The sequence below is a fragment of the Rana temporaria genome (genome assembly GCF_905171775.1).
Source record: "Rana temporaria chromosome 4 unlocalized genomic scaffold, aRanTem1.1 chr4p, whole genome shotgun sequence".
In the NCBI taxonomy this organism is placed as follows: domain Eukaryota; kingdom Metazoa; phylum Chordata; class Amphibia; order Anura; family Ranidae; genus Rana; species Rana temporaria.
Genome location: NW_024404450.1, coordinates 754294 through 770309, shown reverse-complemented (window position 1 = coordinate 770309; position 16016 = coordinate 754294). Strand labels below are relative to the sequence as shown.

The following is a 16016-nucleotide window of genomic DNA, read 5'->3' as shown; positions in this document are numbered from 1 at the left end:
TTCAGCCATTACATATTCTGCCCGTAATGTAACAAAGTGATTTTCTATGATGATCAGCTCCATCTAGTGACCATAATGGGGTATTTTCCTGACATACCTCCATTAGTAAAAATATCACAATACCACATTATGGCCACTAGATGGAGCCAAGGAAATCAGAGTATGAAATAAAATACATCCAATATTCATCACAGCTGGGTGAATGCCGCTCACATTTGTTCAACTAATTTGCACCCCAAAATGTACTCAGCCAATGAGAGGTAATGACTCCATTTTTATTTTTCTACTGCTATCAATGGACAACACGGTACAACACTTCATCCATGTCTTTGGTGATCTCTGATCTCCTTATGAACTCCGGGATGAACAATTCCTATCGCCTGATACCCGGGACATGCAGTTCTGAGGACCAGATGGCTTTTATATTATATTTCACCCTGCTGTGGGCGAGCAAGGAGAAGGTTTACTTGTCGGATGGAAGCATTCGGGTGGCTCAGCGAATGTTTCCACACCCCCCGGTAAAGTGCCGTCCACCCCGACACACACTCCCGCTATGCATCCCGCGCTCCACTTACCCATCTGTGGACCCGGGACCAGCATAGCAGGTGATGATGGGTAGAGGGGAGGGAGGAGAGAGGGTACACATCTGCTCTCCTCCTCTTCTTGTTCCTGACCCGGAAGTGACATGTATGACATCACTTCCGGGTCCCTGGTGACAGTTTCCCCGCCATCAAGGCAGAGAAATAATATAATGAAGTGTGATCTGTATTACATTACATTCAGTGGAGTACAGGGGGGACATTGGGGGTCTTTTAGACCCTGGATGTCTCATTAAAGATCAAAAAATCATCATATAGGGGACTTTTTGTCCTCTATGTTAGTATTTCCCAGCCTTTTTTCAGTCACGGCATCCTCCAAAACTATGGACAGTCTTGAGGCGCCCTCCAAAATTATGGACAGTCTTAAGGGGGCCCTTCAAATTTATGGACAGTCTTGAGGTGCCCTCTACAATTATTGACAGTCTTGAGGCACCCCAATCTAAAATGTAAAAACTATTCTAATAGTTCTACATAATATAACAACATCCACACACGTAGGACATCCAACATTATAAGTGATTTTTTCTTCCAAAGCAAATAGACTTTTACAAACTGGTCCTGACGTATTCCAATGTTTCTCTTCTCCCTCAGCTTTTCTCCATCACTCAGCTAATGAGACCCCAAAGCTGATGGAGAGAGGCGGGGGAGGGTCACACAAGGATGACATTCAGGCAACTGACATCCCCCTTATCAGCTCATGATGTCATTGGTCGTTAGGAGGTTGGCAGTTAGAAGGTTGTAATGGTGTACAATGAAAACCTGAGGCTTTGTGTAACTAAAAAGCTTCATCCACCCTCCGGATTGTATACAATTTTGGGGCAATTGTGTGGCATGTGTGGCATTTTGCCAAGGAACCCCGAAGAAACCTCAGGGCACCCTGGTTAAAAAAAGGCTGCTCTATGTGATGAATTTTTTTTTTAAATTTTTAAACCCAGATGCCCCCACATATACGCATGTACCAAGATAAACTCACACATTGGGGTGACTACACCTGAAAACATTGATTGTGATACAAATGTTACATATTGCTGCGCACACCGGAATGAGAGCGATAATTCTATCACCAGACCTCCTCCGTACCACTAAACTGATGACCTATATGGGGCGTTTAAAGCATCGCCTATAACAAATATAGGGTACTGTCACCATTTCACAGGCGCACACAAATTTAAGGTTTGACATGTTGGGTATCTATTTACTCCTCAGGTTTTATATTTTACCAAAAAATTGGGTAATTTATTGTGTTTTTGTGCCCCCTAAAATTTACTTGTGTGTGTTTTTTTTACTGAACTCTTGCGTTTCCTAGACTTTTGCGATAATATTGTGTGACATAAAAAATTGGAACTACCACATTTTATTCTCTAGGGTGTCTGCTTTCATAAAATATATCATGTTTTGGGGGTTTTATATAATCTTCAGGCCTAAAATTATTTTTTCAACTCCTTCCCTATAGCAGAATGATGGCCAGGCAGGGGTTCCATTATCCTGACTGGAAGTTATATGACATACAGAAGAATAAGCCGCTCGGGCGTGTGGCAATCAGTGGTGCGGTGTGTCGCCTCTGACACACCACATCTCCAATCTCGGTAAAGTGCCTATGACGTAGGCTCTTTCCATGTCATCAGCTGTGTCCAATCAAAGCTAATCACATCATAACCAGAAAGTGCCGGTTATCAGCTTTTCTTTATTCATGCTGACATGGAGTAAGAAGAGGAGAGCCGATCAGTGGCTCTCCTGACTGGGGGATCTGTATTGATATTCAGCATTGATTATCAGTACAGGCCCATCAGTGATAATCGCCTGTGATGACCACCAGTTCCCGTCTGTGATGCCAATCAGTGCCCAACAGGGATGCCAATCCGTGCTCATCAGGTATGCCTGTCAGTACCTCCTCACCAATGCCATCTATCAGTATCGGCCTTCAGTCATGCATATTAGTACCTCCTCATCAGTGTCCATCAGTGAAAGAGAAAACTTACTTTTTTTACAACATTTTTATAACAGAAACAAAAAAAAACATATTTTTTTAAACATTTTCTTTTTTTATTTGTAGCACATAAAATGAAAATGCCAGAGGTGATCAAATACCACCAAAACATAAGCTCTATTTGTGGGGAAAAAAGATAAAAATATGTGTACAGTGTTACATGACCGCGCAATTGTCATTCATAATGCGAGAGCGCTGAAAGCTGAAAATTGGCCTGAGCAGGAAGGGGGTGAAAGTGTCCGGTATTGAAGAGGTTATACATGTGGGCAAAAAACTCCTGCAAACCGGCTCTGGCAGTGAAAGATTTAAAGGAAACGTTCACCTTCGGGAAGATGTTACATGTTCCTGCAGCGGCTCAGCGATCCGAGTCCTCTGTGTGACAGCAGTGCGGGGAGAAGTTCCCCCAACCGGCTGTCACTTTATGAAAAGCCGTGACATTCATTCACAGAGTTCTGTACTTTTTCGATGTCGGCTTGTAGTTTTTAATGAACTCCCACACCGCTGCTGAGCTCTCTGGTAGATGAGGAACAAAGAGATTGTCATAAGGGACAAGGAGATTGGGACCCCAATTTAGTCCCTTGGACAAGTCATTTTTTCCAAAAATGTCCATACCCCTGGAACTGTTTCTTACATGATGAAGATCAGCCATGGAGTATATCTGAGGTGTATATCAGGGTGTGCTTCTTCCCCACATGAGAGCTGTGATGTCCAGCAACATTCATATACAAGACATTTCCCACACTCACTAATACACCTCGAGGGTTGTGTGATAGACTCACCCGGGAGAGAGGCTTTTGCCTACTGACTATGGGTTTTGAGGAAACACTACTCTTTGTGAGGTGTATGCCTGGGGACCCTTGAAGTAATTTAACTTTGGATTCAAGTCCATGTTCCCCCAAGACACACAGACGCTGGGAACCATGTCGAGGGCCTATATGCCATATTAGCAGATGCTGATGTCATCAGCCAGCCACCTGTCTTAGATTGTCTGCTATAATGTGTTTATTGTAAATGATGCTGCGTACACATAGTCGGAATTTCCAATGGAAACAGTCAGATGGGAGCTTTTCATCAGATATTCTGACCATGTGTATGCCCCATCTGACTTTTTCCGTCGCAATTTCCGACGAACTTAGATAGAGAGCAAAAGTCCGACCGTGTGTATGCGGCATAAGTCTAGTGTGGCTTCTGGGTACTTCACTTATTGTTGTTTGTGTTAATTAACTCTGCTATTGTGTGAAGGAGTTCTGTGTTGATATTTATGATAATGTGTATTGTAGTTAGGGAGCTAGGAGACAGCAAGACTAGGACATGAAAGGTCATATCTCAGAGTCACCTAGTCTGGAAATGATTAGTTAATTAGCTCATGTTAATTTAGTAATTGAGTAATATGAGCGGGGGGGGGAACCTCCTCCTCAAATGTATAAAAGACTGTATTCTAATAAAGAGTTTATGTCCCAGATAGCAGCCAAATGAGTCCTGCCTTGTTTGTGGTTGTAATATGCGGCAATAATATCTAATATCTGTATTCAGACTGGAAGGAAGCGGTATATGACAAAAGCACTCAAGTGGAGTGTGGGATGTTTTGTTACATGTGGGATCCATGACGTACAGGAACCCAGAACTTCAGTGAGGAACATTTCCCTCACTCAGGACAGGAAAGTGGCTTCTCCCCCGTGTGAGATCTCTGATGTCTGGAAAGATTGAACTTCTGTGAAAAACATTTCCCGCACTCAGGACAGGAATATGGCTTCTCCCCTGTGTGAGATCTCTGATGTTTGTCAAGATTGCACTTCAATGAAAAACATTTCCCGCACTCAGGACAGGAATACGGCTTCTGCCCCGTGTGAGATCTCTGATATCTGTAAAGAGTGGACTTCTGTGAAAAACATTTCCTGCACTCAGGACAGGAATACGGCTTCTCTCCTGTGTGAGATCTCTGATGTTTGGAAAGATGGGACTTATCTGAAAAACATTTCCCGCACTCAGGACGGGAATACGGCTTCTCCCCCGTGTGAGATCTCTGATGTTAGGAAAGATGTGACTTATCTGAAAAACATTTCCCGCACTCAGGACAGGAATACGGCTTCTCCCCCGTGTGAGATCTCTGATGTTTGGAAAGATGTGACTTATCTGAAAAACATTTCCCGCACTCAGGACAAGAAAGTGGCTTCTCCCCCGTGTGAGATCTTTGATGTGTGTAAAGATTGGACTTCACTGAGAAACATTTCCCACACTCAGGACAGGAATACGGCTTCTCCCCTGTGTGAGATCTCTGATGTGTGTAAAGATTGGACTTCATTGAAAAATATTTCCCACACTCAGGACAGGAATACGGCTTCTCCCCCGTGTGAGATCTCTGATGTTTGTAAAGATGGGACTTCACTGAAAAACATTTCCCACACTCAGGACAGGAATACGGTTTCTCCCCTGTGTGAGATCTCTGATGTGTGTAAAGATTGGACTTCATTGAAAAACATTTCCCACACTCTGGACAGGAATACGGTTTCTCCCCTGTGTGAGATCTCTGATGTCTGGAAAGATGGGACTTATCTGAAAAACATTTCCCGCACTCAAGACATAAATACGGCTTCTCTCCTGTGTGAGTTCTTTTATGCACATTAAGATGACATTTAAAACGGAAACACTTTCCGCACTCAGTACAGGAATACGGCTGCTCCCCTGTGTGAGATCTCTGATGTATGACAAGATGTACTTTTTGTACAAAATATTTCCCGCACTCAGGACAGGGATACGACTTTTCCCCTATATGAGATCTCTGATGTGTGTAAAGAGTGGACTTCCATAAAAAACATTTCCCGCACTCAAGACAGGAATACGGCTTCTCCCCCGTGTGAGATCTCTGATGTGCGGAAAGACTGGACTTCGTTGAAAAACATTTCCCGCACTCAGGACAGGAATACAGCTTCTCCCCTGTGTGAGATCGCTGATGTGTGGAAAAATTGGACTTCACTGAAAAACATTTCCCGCACTCAGGACAGGAATATGGCTTCTCCCCCGTGTGAGATCTTTTATGCACATTAAGTTTGGATTTAGAACGGAAACACTTCCCGCACTCAGTACAGGAAAGCATCTTATCTGTTGGAAGGACGGCACCGTCCCGCACAGTCTGAGGTTCCTCAGGATAAGAGGAATACGATGGTCCGGCACCATCCCGCACAATCTGAGGTTCCTCGGGAAAAGAGGAATACGATGGTCCGGCACTGTCCCGCACAGTCTGAGGTTCCTCGGGATAAGAGGAATATGATGGTCCGGCACCGTCCCGCACAGTCTGAGGTTCCTCAGGATAAGAGGAATACGATGGTCCATCTACATTGTGTGGTGCCGGATGGACATTTGAGGTAGTCGGGTTTTCTCCTGGACTATACTGTGTGATGTCCTCATCTTCTGCTTTACAGTCTGGAGACAAAGTGAGATAATCCTCTGAGGTTTTCCTCATCTCCCGTCCATCTACTAAAATAGAAATACAAAGATTATTACTAGACATGAGCAGATTGGTTTCCCTAAACCAGGACTCCGCCCACATCAGGCAGCTTTGTCTCTGAGGATCTTACAATTCCCCCCTCAAGGTAACTAGTAAATGGGTCCTCTGATCTCCTACCAGATAATTTCTTTATTCATGGACCTTAGTCAGAGAGTGAGGAAACATCGAGAACTGTCTTTTATAGGAGTGACAGTGATGAGGGGATTAAAGGACGAGTGTCCCCACCTCCTCTATCACTCATTGCCATCTTCCCAACATAAGAAGTCCTGCACTTCCTTATTTAGTCCATTAATTAGTCATGAGAAACAGCGGGGCTGAGCCCCACAAGAGGTCAGAGAGTGAGGATGGGAGGAGAACAACCAAGATTAAGACTGGACTGATCCTGAAGACCTCCATCATTGGATTATTGACTCCTCCCCCTCATTATCACTTTCTGTTTAAGATTCCAAAGTTTGAGGATGTTATTAAACAAACTGTGGAAAAGTCTCACACATGTGGTATTGCCTTACTCAGTAGCAGAATGTATTTTGGGGTGTAATTTGTGGTATGCATATGCCATGTCAGAGAAATAACCTGTTAATTTGACAATTTTGTGGGAATTTTTTTTAATTTTGCAAATAATTGTGGGAAAATATTAGAATTTCAAAAAACTCACCATGCCTCTTACTAAATACCTTGGGATGTCTACTTTAAAAAAAAAGGGGTCATTTGAGGGGTATTCGTACTTTCCTGGCTTGTTAGTGTCTCAAGAAATGACATGGGCCGTCCGCAAATCCGGTTTGATTGGACCATAGCTTGTAGACCCTATAACTTTCACACAGCCCCAATACTATACACCGATAACTTGGGATATTTTTACCAAAACAATGTAGCAGTATAAATTTTAGCCAAAATTTGCAAAATTGCAACCAGAAACAAAGAAAAATGTGTTTCTTTTAAAAATGTATATGTTTATGTAATAATAATGATTATCATAGATGGTATTTTCCAAAACAATAACCCCCAACATCAGAGTCAATTTCCGCAATTAATAACCTCCAACTTGGTGTCAGTTTCTGCAATAATAACCTCCATATGTGTCAGTAGCAGGGAAAATAACCCCCAGCATTGGTGTCTGTAGCAGGGAAAATAACCCCCAGCATAGGTGTCTGTAGCAGGGAAAATAACCCCCAGCATTGGTGTCAGTAGCAGGAAAAATAACCCCCAGCATTGGTGTCAGTAGCAGGGAAAATAACCCCCAGCATTGGTGTCAGTAGCAGGGAAAATAACCCCCAGCATAGGTGTCTGTAGCAGGGAAAATAACCCCCAGCATTGGTGTCAGTAGCAGGGAAAATAACCCCCAGCATTGGTGTCAGTAGCAGGGAAAATAACCCCCAGCATTGGTGTCAGTAGCAGGGAAAATAACCCCCAGCATAGGTGTCTGTAGCAGGGAAAATAACCCCCAGCATAGGTGTCTGTAGCAGGGAAAATAACCCCCAGCATAGGTGTCTGTAGCAGGGAAAATAACCCCCAGCATAGGTGGTTAGTGGCATTGTACTTTCTAAACCCCTTTTCATTGGCAGATTCTAAAAGTGGAATTCCAGCCTGAACCTAACAATACCCTCTGCTCCTTCCCAACACCTATGCTGCCAAACCTGTGTTAAATACAGAAATAATGTACTTTATATACTTACCTATTTGTTGGTTATGAAAAAATAGCCTCTTCAAACATAAATAGATAAACTATAATACAATAGGTCGTACCATCATCCAAAACATTTTTAGTATAGAAGGATCGGAGAATTTGTACCCAAATCAAAAACTCCAAAGAACAAGGGAGAAGCGGGCGATTGGACTATCACGGTACAGATACATAAAATTAAATAAAGTATGAAACACATGTATAAAAAATATATAAAGCAGTTTTATTAATACAAATCAATAAAAGACAATGGCCCGGATTCAGGTAGAATTGCGCATTATTTACAAATTTGCTCCGATTCAAATTTGCTTGATTCACGGAGCAGAAGCTCTGTAAATTGCGCTGGCGCGCCGGCAAAACGCAATTTAAATGATCCCATAGGGGGCGGGAATCATTTAAATTAGGCGCGTTCCCGCGCCGATCGTAGAGCGCATGCTCCGTCTGGAAACTTTCCCGACGTGCATTGCGGCAAATGACGTCGCAAGGACGTCATTTGCTTCAAAGTGAACGTGAATGGCGTCCAGCGCCATTCACGATTCACTTACGCAAACTACGTAAAATTCTAATTTCGCGACGCGGGAACGACGGGTATACGTAACATGGGCTGCCCATGATCTTAGGCTGCAGTCGGCGTAACGAGGTTCCTGAATCAGGAGCACTCGTTACGCCGGGGCAAGTAAGCAATTGCGCTGTGTAACCGATGGTTACACAGGCGCAAATGCTTCTTGAATCCACCCCACTGACATTCATACATAATTAAAACCATTTAATGGCACACCACATGGATCACCATAAGAAGAGTCCCCACATGGGGGAAATATCCCAATGGGACATGGGATACCGCTTCGTCAGGAGAATGTCTGCAAACAGTTTAATAAATTGATCAAAAAACTAGCAATTCGAAAATACAGTCTCATGTATATGTATATATGTATTTTCAAATTGCTAGTTTTTTGATCAATTTATTAAACTCTTTGCAGACACTCTCCTGAAGAAGCAGTTCTACCGCAAAACTAGTAGAGATGCCCTCCGCGACCCATGTCCCATTGGGATATGTCCCCCATGTGGGGACTCTTCTTATGGTGATCCATGTGGTGTGCCATTAAATGGTTTTAATTATGTATGAATGTCATTGTCTTTTATTGATTTGTATTAATAAAACTGATTTACATATTTTTTATACATGTGTTTCATACTTTATTTAATTTTATGTATCTGTACCGTGATAGTCCAATCGCCCGCTTCTCCCTTGTTCTTTGGAGTTTTGGGTTTGGGGACAAATTCTCCGATCCTTCTATACTATTTGTTGGTTACTCGGGTCTGGTTATGTGATCTTCCCTATGTCAGCCAGCAGTGGCTGCAGGGCAAAGGAAAGAACAATCCAACAACTGCTGGCAACGCCTGAGTGCTGAGGTTACCCATAGATGTCCATGTCCCAGACGTTGCCAGCGATCCCTCCTCTCCATCGCATACGCTGCTGGCTCACACAGGGGAGATCACATGACCAGACTGGAGCAGCCTGAAAATAAGTTAGTCAGCATAGGTATTAGGAAGGGACATTTCTAAGGCTAGTTGGGTTTATGCTGTAATTCTACTTTATTATTTCTGCAATGATGATCAGTGTGGTGATGCCATTTAGATATGCCTCCCCATTGGTGGCCAGCGGCATTTAGATATCCCTCCACCATTGTTAGTCAGTGGCAATATTAAAGGATCACTAAAAGAATTTTTTTATTTTTTTTAGCTAAATAGCTTCCTTTACCTTACTGCAGTACTGGTTTCATGTCCTTATTGTTCGTTTTTGCTTTGAAGTTGCTGTAATTCTGCTGTGATCTCCACACTTCCTGGTTGCCTGTTTCCTTATAACCATCATACTGGGAGCTTTTCACGGTGGTCTAAGCTGTAATTACTGTGTGTCTAAAACTTAACAGAACCAATCAGATTCTGGGGCCCCTGGGGACTTCCGGACCCCTAAAAAAAAAAGGGGGTTGCTTTGGGCCCCCAACAGTGACAGGGCCCTGGGCAGCTGCCCCTGTTTGTCCTATGGTAAAGACGGCCCTGGTGAGCGTCTCCGGGAACCCATTCAAATGAAAGCTGTTACAGTGGGCAATCCCCGGTCAATGATGATCAGCCAGCTTGACTCTTCCTCTGCACAGGTGAGGCTGTAGTGACGGGCACAGGTGAGACTGTACTGATGGGCACTGGTCATGCTGTGCTGAGGGGCACTAATAAAGTTGTTGTTAATATTTACTTTTGTAACTTAGTTCTGCATAAAACATTTAAGTATAATTTCATGAGATAATTTATGAGGGTATGTTTAGAGGCGGGCACTTGTTGGGTTGGGTGGGGCAACTGGTGGCGAGTAATCCTTAAGGTCTGGCTAGTAGCTCAGGACTTAAAATTTTGAGCCCTAGTGTAAGGGTCAGGACTCCTAATATTAGTATTCAGTAATCAGTGGAAGATTAAATGTTTACATGAGACAAGTTGCAGAGATCCCACACTGCTGCCTCCCATCTCCTGAGACTGCACTCAGTGACTTGGGTCTGAGACTATACAGACATATCCCTCCACCCGGCACAGCCAGCAGACAACAGAACAAGTAATCCTATGGTGAAAATTAACAATTTGGCTGCCAGCTGAACCCCAGAATCTCCATAAATCCAGTCAAATTGTGTCTGCAGTGCAGAGATGGAAGATTATCCGAGCTCAGGAAAGTGACCAGGGGATTACAGGCCGATATCACCCTTATCTGCATGATAGGCTTAACCATCACCCCTCTATAGGCTAGCTCCTTATCCCTCCTATCCCACCCCTTTCCACACTTGGACTAGCCCACTGCCAGCCAAATAATTAGTGTACTAAGGGGACCATTTAAGACCCCACTCTATCAGATTATATCCTAATGATTTGATTTCTTGGCTGACCATGGGCTAATGCAGTGCGTCCACACTTTGTTCAGTGCTGTTTTGTATTGTTACATGTTTGTCCAGTTTGTTGATATGTTTATGGTAATTAATTAATTGTCTGATTGCATTTAATCCGTTGTCAGAACATTTGGGGTTAAAAGAATACATATAATGTCGCACATAATATATGTTTCATATTGTTCCCTATTCATGTATATGATGAACTGAAGGACAGCCATTTTTCCCTGTTAAAGTTTCAACATAGGTTCTCAGGCATGAATAGACATTGTTCTTAGGTTGTAAATCACAGGTTTAGGACTCCCAGAAAGATAAACAAGATGAAAGGCCCTGCACAGCATGACACAAAACACAGTGTGGTCTTTGTACTATGAGACCGAAGGGGCTCATTCACAATCCCGGTGGAATAATATATCTGAAATAGTATTGTTTCTTTATAATGCTTTAACAATATATGTGTATTAGTAATTCACATATAAACCTGTTTAATACATAGATAACTAGGGTCCCAAGAACAAGATCCTATACTAGCTTAAAAGTATTAGACTGCTTTGATCACATTCCGGCAATAGTTCAAATAAACTTCCCAAAGCATCTGTGCTGACCATAAAACCTTATCTCAATCATAAATTGAGAAGTTGCCGAAATGTCTGGGTTCGTTGTCATTTTGTTTGACATATAAAACAGTTTATTAAGCTATACCAAGATTCAAGTCAGAGGGGGTCATAAATCCTGATTAACTCTGATTGACCCTATCATTAGGAATAATTTCTTATACACCACTGCCCCCTACAGGTTAATATCGGCATGGTTTAAGATAGCCAGATCATTGGTTGCTAAGGGCAGCTGAGCTAACATAGTATCATGTGACATCGCCAGTGAAATACACACCCACTTCTTTGGGGAGATAAAAAGTGATTACACAGCACAGGAGAGGGGGGATCTGAGAAGAGGCTGATGGGATCTCCAGGCCAATGGGAGCTGATCTCTGGAGGGCTGATGGCTGGAGCCTGATCTGATCTCTGAAGGAAGCTGGAAGGCAGAGATTGACCGCAAACATGTAGGGGGCTCACAGAAGTCCTTCATTATGACTTTCTCACTTCTCAAACAGCAAGACCTCTTACATACTTGTAATGTATAATCTTGATAATTTACCTTTTGGCAATTTGAAGGTTTTCACATACACACAACTAAGACTGTTTAAATATACTTGGCAAATATAATTTGGGAGTTGGTTATGTCTAACTGCAGTATGAGATAATTGTATTCCAAATATTAAAGACATACGCATTACGTTTGTCTTTGAAAAGCTAACGACGGTAAATCGGTTTTAGAATGAGGTATGTGAAAATAAATTCTTCCTAAATTAAAAATTAAGCTTGTTTGCATTGCAAAGCTTGTGTACAAATATAACATTTATTCTGTACACGTATATATAAGTAGTAGCAAGAGATCTGTTTGTCATTGAGAAGAGATAATACATGTCAAGGTACAAGCCACCAGGTTTTAAATACGCCAGGATGATTTAAATAGGAGCTATGAATATACCTTGTCATATAATGTAAATATTATCTGAACATTTAACCATGGCTTATCTCTGATTGTAGAAGCATATCAATTATTTGTTTTAACACAAATTGTACCTGATTTTAATTGTTGCACTACATCTTTAGTTAATAAATATATATATTTTAAATATTCAGTTGTGTTGCTTGTCCTCAAAATAGCACGGATAAAAGAATTTGGATATCTTGTATTGTAGGAAAATTGTATATCTCACAAAGCACAGATTTACATATTTCCATAAATACAATAATATTTTATAGTTCAGTATAAACATTCTGACGGTATATGTTGGCTCTATGCCAAGATACGTCAATGGTTCTGACACCGTTTTTAAGAACAATGCACTATTTCTAGTCTGAACTTCTTGATAAAATAAATATACATTTTGTAAATGGAATAAATTCAACAATTTTTTGATAAAGTTTGATCAAATTTTTGCTGCTAAAAGTAACTTGGTATTCTATATAACTGGGTATCACCCAGTCCTCGCCCTAATCCGGACCAATCAGTAAGCAGTATGAGTGGAGCAATGTATTTAGTGTTAATGACCCACCTGTGCTGATCTCTGTAGGAGTGTCCTTCTCTATAAATGTCCTCGTTATTCCATCCTCCTCCATAGACTGTTGATCATCCTTCACATACCTCTCTTCTTCTTCTGATTTCAACTCAAATTCTATATCGATTGGATCTCCACTCTAAATCAAGAAAATGAGAGAGAATATCATCTGTAAGATATAAGCTTTATTATTGTAACATCACATTTAATATCCACACATTGTCTCTATTAGTGTGTTTTATAACCTCCATCCCACCAACCTTGCAACAGTGAGGGATGGTGGGACCTTCCTGTGTGGAATACAGAGGACGGGGACATCTCTCTGGTGGGTTCCTGGTATTAGGTGGCTCCATCATATCCTTGTGTCCTTCTGAAAACTCCTCCATCACTCCATACTCCTCTTTATACTCTTCTTTAACTACAATATTATAGTCCCCGAGATTACAGCTCTGAATATATAATAAAACATTCAATGTAACAAACATGATGTGTATAAATCAGAACTACCAATAATTGTCAATCATCTACCTGATGATGGTGGGGGATGGTGTGACCTTCCTGTGTGGAATCCCGGGAATACAGAGGATGGGGACATCTCTCTGGTGGGTTCCCATTACTGTATGACTCCACCATGGTGTCCTGGTACAGATCTTTGTGTTCTTTTAGAGACTCTGACTCCTCCATCACCCCATCCTCATCATCCTCCTCTTTTATCTCTTCTTTAACCTCAACTTTAGAATCTCTCAGGTTTCCACTCTGAATATAGAATAAAAATGACATCAATGGTAACAATGCAGATAATGTACAGATCCTAACGATACTATCAGTGATTGTTCCTCATCTACCTGATGATGGTGGGGGATGGTGTGACCTTCCTGTGTGGAATCCCGGGAATACAGAGGACGGGGACATCTCTCTGGTGGGTTCCCATTACTGGACCCATCTGTAGGAAACACACACACTGACTGAATACATTGTTTCTATGTGTTTATCAGATGATGGGGGATCTAGGTGGAGCCTCCGTACTGCTCTCTCCTTTACAATAAAGTCTCCTCTTACCCGGTGATGTGAGGGGTGGCTGATTGTCCATCATGACGTCCTTGTAGAGATCCTTGTGTCCTTCTAAATACTCCCACTCCTCCATGGAGAAATAGACAGTGACATCCTGACACCTAATAGGAACCTGACACACACAATGATTCAGTCACCATCCAGACACACCCCTTGTCTGTTACTGGATAATGTCCCAGAATTCCCGGCACCGCTCACCTCTCCTCCATAATCTCTCTGGTGACTTCTAGAATCTTTTTTGTATTTCTCTATTCTATCAGGGAGGGAGGTGGAGGGGAGGCAATGTGATGGTCATATGATCTCCAGTAAATGTGTATATAGACTGCGCTGCCAAAAATATAAATAAAGATTATTAAACAGTTTGCCACATGTAAAGAATAAAGAAATGAATAACACCAGAAAATACAACTAATCTCCAATGTATCAAAAAGATCCCTTCAAATATTAGTTGCTTGAAAAACAAGAGGTAGGTGATCAGGTGCTGTGTCATTAGTAACAGATAAACACGTGACCACTTCCAGGTGACCCCACATGGATGACACTCACCACAATGGATGGACCTTCTATTACTAGATAGGTCTCACTGCCCTTATGGTTGGACCCGCTGTGTATCTTGTCACCAACTTGTCCATTCACATGTACCTGGATGTGATTTCTTCCAATGCCATACACTACCACTCCCCCCACTAATAAAAGTGGTAAAATATATTTTGTATAGACCAGCGGTCTCCAAACTGTGGCCGGGGGCCGATGCGGCCCTTTGATAGCAACAATGAAAAGAACAAGTACTGGACAGCCGCACTCCAAAATCGCTTAAAAAAGAGATGTCTTTTTATTTTCAACTGTACATGCAGTCACTGCAAACCAACAACACACAGTATGGCCAACGCGTTTCGCACTGGCAGTCAGTGCTTAGTCAACAGCCCTTGATTGCCTGTGGGGCTCATCTGGAGCGGTGAGAAAACTTGTCTGCGATGCGGCCCTTTGCTTACCTTTATCTGGCCCTTGCGGTACTATTCCATCCACTGACACGAACTATGGGGAATTAATTATCCCACTGACATTAACGAATACCATTCCTTCCTTTGATATCAACAATGGGGCACTATTCATTTCATTGATATCAACAATGGGGCACTATTCCCCCTACTGACACCAATGATGGGACACAGTTCCTCCTACTGACACCAACGATGGGGCATTGTTTACTTTCACTGGACATTTTCTACTCCCACTGGCCCCTCTAAATTCTAAACTGGCCCTTTGTTTATAAAGTTTGGAGACCCCTGATATAGACTGATGAGGTGAGAAGGTGATTGGTGGGAAAGGTGACACATCTCCAAAATGGAGAGTGTTTTCTGGCCCTGTAAGTGGGGAAATGTTCTGATTCTGACGGGGTTAATGAAAATCTCCACACTATATATGTGTGTATCATCATCTGCTGGAGATAAAAGACGTCACAGTGACTATGGAGGAAGAGGACGGACATGACGGGGTTACTGGGTGTAAATAGAAAATAAGATCTTATTACCTCCTCTGCTGCCTCTTCCAGCAACGTCTTCTCTCTACTTCCTCCCGACTCACCTCTCACCCGGAACTTCCTGTCTGTACCTGACATCACTTCCTGTCTGTCTTCCTGATAGAAGTGAGATCACCATCTTGTGGAGCTCAGAGGAACTGCAGTCCTGAGAAATATATTGAAGTGGCCTTGCGCTGTATGTGTATGTACTGTATATCCTTATAGATGGGTCATCTCCACTCCCACCAAGGGGGATAGAAATATATTACTGACTAGTCCGGCCTTTATCAGCCAGGGATCCTCCAAAGGTTTTTAGGGGTTCCCTGTGAATTGATAAATTTCTGTCTTTCAGTAACAACAATTTCATGATAATGTAAAAATGTCCTTCTTTCACTGATCACTGATATGAGGGGATCCTTCTCCCATCGGTCACCAATAAGGGACCAATAAACAGATCACTTGTTTGATTGTGTTTGGGTTTGGAGTGAATTTGCCCTGTTTGGGGTGAGATAACGGCTGCACTGATTGGCTATTCAGCCAAGATGAACCTTCAGTTGCAGTATGACTACCAATGCTAAATGTGGCAGCTTCCCACCTCAGTGAGTGCA

General features: G+C 42.4%; 1 long non-coding RNA gene across 1 annotated transcript; it reads right to left on the bottom strand.

Moving 5' to 3' along the window:
• Window positions 1-12927: 12927 nt before the first annotated feature.
• Window positions 12928-13706, bottom strand: LOC120921779. Its single transcript, XR_005744971.1, has 3 exons — window positions 13664-13706; window positions 13079-13267; window positions 12928-12957 (listed from the first exon to the last, which is right to left on the bottom strand). It is a non-coding gene; the product is annotated as an uncharacterized LOC120921779 (long non-coding RNA).
• Between the last annotated feature and the right edge of the window lie 2310 nt (window positions 13707-16016).